We start from the raw sequence: 3,859 nt of genomic DNA, 5'->3' as shown, positions 1-3,859 counted from the left end.
AACGGGGGGAAAAAAGGCCGCGAAAGAAATGAATTCCTCGCTGCACTCACACGTTCCTGGAAGTGGTGGTCTTTGTGTGTTAAGGAGAATCGCGGCGTATAACCAGTCGGTGTTTGTTCCCGGCAACGTTCAAGGAAGAGAGGAAAAGAGAGGCGAGGAGAGGAGAGGGACTGAAGTGGTTAGTGAGATTAGAAAGGGTGAGTTTGCCTGCACTTATTCTGCAAGGCAAGTGTTGAGGGTGGTAATGCTATTGCGGTAAAGGAGATATACTACTTTATTCTGTTACCTCTTCTCTCCCCTCTCTCTCTCTCTCTCTCACCCCTAACAACATACCAGAACACAAGAGACATGAGCGTGTATCAGGATAATTACATAAACGCGTAGACACACACGGAAAGGCACGTTACACAAAGCCCGGTGTTTGGCGGATGAATTTAGCAAGAGTCGATACAGCCGGGAACGCTTTACTAAACAAGGGATCATTAGTCAGAGGCGGCGCGCAGGGGCGGGGCGCGGGGAAGGGAAGAAAAGGTGAAGGTATACTACGTTGACTTTCATACTTCAAGTGAAGGAAGACAAAGTAAAGAGAAAAAATTATGTGGGAGGGTACAAAAAATCTAAGTAAAATACACTACTATACGGAACGGATTATAATTTTAATGTGATAGAATATTAAAACTTCAGAGCAAAGTTAAGAAGCGAAGTGGACATGAAAAAAAAAAAAAATAGATGAAAAGATCAAGTAGGAGGACAGAAACTGTAACCAACGTATACTATTACATGATGCAAGTTGAAATATAAATGTAATCAATCATTAATACGGCAAAAGAAAATTTGGAAACGAACCCAAGGTAATGACTGAGAGTGAGAGAACGGAGCAAAGAAAAATAGGAAAGGTGTGAGGAAAGAAATGTGTAATTAATTTATAAGGCAAGTCGTTACATTCAGTATCACGAACCGTTAGCTGAGTGTAACATTTTATCTGCAGTCCTTTCGTTTTTTCTCTCCGTTTTGCTATTGTTATGCCTCAGAGCGAAATGAATTATTATTATTATTATTATTATTATTATTATTATTATTATTATTATTATTATTATTATTATTATCATAATTAATATTGTTGTTATTATTATCATTATTAATTCTGTTATTTTCATTACATAACTACATGGAGCGGGTTTTAATATCAACGTGAATGGCATTAAAAGTCGAAACGTTATTATGAAATAAGTCCAGAACCGAATAATTTATCCGAACATATAATCAAAACTGAATTATTTGAACGGAAAGGGAAAAGAAAAAGAAACAGCAGAAAAAGCAAGTCAATTAAGATATTCACAGCTATGAACAACAGGTCCATTCGGAGCGCTAATTTGCACACACACACACACACACACACACACACACACACACACACACACACACACACACACACACACAGGTAATAAAGCAATATACACACACAGGGAAGACACAACAGCCACAACCCACACAAAGAGACCATACAGGGGGAAGGTAAGGAGTGGTGGAAGGGCTTGGGGAGGAGGGGAGGTAAGGACCCTCCTTCAGTTCCTCCTCTCACCTGCCCCGCATTACCATAACCACAGGGAAGGAGCCGCCCTCGGAGGTAAACAAATTAAAAGGCAAAGGTGAGGCCCCAGGAGACAGTGCCGGGGTTCGTACCTGAGGCCAGGTAAAATTCCCCTCAGGTAGAGTCACGCGGGGAGGAGTCATACAGGTATACACCTCGAGTCTGGCGTCGTAAGTAAAAGGAAAAAAAACAAAATCATTCTGAGCAACTGGAATTAATCACTTACAAAAAAGATGGTAGAAATAAAAAAATAAAAAAATCTGACCCTGAGAGCAAATCAAGCAAAAGATAAAAAAAAAAAAATAATAATATAACGGAGTACATGAGAAGTTATTAATACGAGGTTGATTGGTAAATATAAATGTTTGGTCAGACTGTATATAAATGAATGTAAAAATGTCCCCTACACATAAGCAAAAAAATATGTCGGTGAAAGGAGAGTGGACATTCCCTGTGATACACGTGGATAGCAGGAGGGGCGCAGCAGTATCCCTCGCTAGCGATGAATAAACTACGTATTACGCCGCGGAGGGACCCGATATGCCACAGACAACGATCGGCTGCTTCTGAGGGAATTGTTGAGCCTCGTCTCGTCTAGCTATCAATTATTTTCTGATTCCCACCTCACCTACTTTAATTTTCACATTTACAATTCAGTTTACTTCGAGCTCGCAAAGATAAGGAAGAATGTCTCTGAAGTGAATCCGTGTGATGCGTGTCAGAAGCGAATTTGATAGAAAAAGTGCAACTGTGATTTTGAGAGCAACTGTCTCATCGTTGCCAACCACACTTTCTTACCATTTTCGTAATCAGTAATTGTGATGAGGTTTTTGGAAGTAGATGAACGCCGAGGTGTTGCGTACATATCTTCCGCACACTTAGATTCTGAAGTCCGCGTAATGTTTTGAAAAATTATAAAAAAAAGGGAAATATATTCAAATTTAGAAAACATAAGAAACCATCTCTCTGACGCGGCTGGTAAATGTTTGTTACAGAAAGATGTGGCTATATTATTCGAAATCTTTCTTTCTTCTATGTCTGGGTTTGTCGCAATATCTGTACAGAGCAGCTACACATTCACTGTCAACCGTCTCTCTGGAAATCATTGATGACGACGTCTTGTGAGCCCCAGAACCCAGCTTTCCGGAGGACGTGATATTACATCGACCTTGCTGGAAACGAGGATGCTGAGGAAAACAACTATAAATGGAAGGAGGGAAATATAGCGGAGGAGAGGAAGGATGACGGAGAGCCTAGCACCAGGAAAAGAGCGGCAGGGGAACAAACAACTTTGAATCCCAGTGGTGTGCCGAGGTGTTGAGGAAATAGCCGCCATATGGTCAGGAAGAAAGGGAGAGTTCAAGACCGAGGAGCAGCCAGGTGGGGAAGCAGTCAGGTCAGTCTCAACACTCAAGCCAATCTCCAGAGCTCAAATATAAGCCAGGTCAAATTACTGGGCAAGGGAGGTTAAGCCTTGTCGAGTCAGGCCAACCGAAGCCGATCCCAATGTGAAGAGATGCGAGAAAGGAGAAGATTCCACGTAAAAGAGATCGAGGCTCCTCTGCTCACCTGTTCACTGACTGAATCAATATTACCTGAGACGAGGGTAATAAAACAGAAGAGAAGGGACGAGAGGGGAAAGATGGAGGTGGATGTGAAGGAAGATGGATATGACACGAAATTGGGAGAAAAAGAGGAAGAGTAGGTGAAGAGTCAGATTGGAAGAACAGAAAAAAAGAGGGATGAAGAAGATAGATAGAGAGAAAAAAAAGAGAAATAAGACGAAAAGACACGATACGGATGAGTGGGAGATAAAGTATGCAAAGGGGTGTGAAGGGATGTGATATGTTGAGGGGAAATGTGGAATTGCGCCATAGAAAAAAATAAGAGTCCGAGGAAAATGAGAAAACCGCAGACATGTATTTGTTTCATGTAAGACTCTTCGGTCAGCTCTGGCATGACAAGCCCTCTTACACGCAAGAAGCCCGGATAGCTCAGTCGGTAGAGCGTTAGGCTTTTAACCTAACGGTCCAGGGTTCGAGTCCCTGTTCGGGCGTGTTTTTTCTCTCTTTTTTTTCTTCATGAGCCGTTCCTCGACAAAGGCCCATGGCCCCTCTGCGGAGAGACAAAATCTTTAAACAACAACAATAACAACACACACACACACACACACACACACACACACACACACACACACACACACACACACACAGAGAGGGTGTTTTTTCTGCCCTGCCGGAGTGTCACCGGCGATAAAGTTGCCGCCCT

General features: G+C 42.2%; 1 non-coding gene across 1 annotated transcript; it reads left to right on the top strand.

The window, feature by feature from the left end:
• The first annotated feature begins 3,574 nt into the window (after positions 1–3,574).
• Trnak-uuu (transfer RNA lysine (anticodon UUU)) lies at positions 3,575–3,647 on the top strand. The gene has a single exon. It is a non-coding gene; the product is annotated as a tRNA-Lys (tRNA).
• Positions 3,648–3,859: the final 212 nt, after the last annotated feature.

This window comes from Eriocheir sinensis, chromosome 15 (genome assembly GCF_024679095.1).
Source record: "Eriocheir sinensis breed Jianghai 21 chromosome 15, ASM2467909v1, whole genome shotgun sequence".
Lineage (NCBI taxonomy): Eukaryota > Metazoa > Arthropoda > Malacostraca > Decapoda > Varunidae > Eriocheir > Eriocheir sinensis.
The sequence above is the reverse complement of the archived record's forward strand: the minus strand, read 5'-3'. Positions and strand labels throughout refer to the sequence as shown.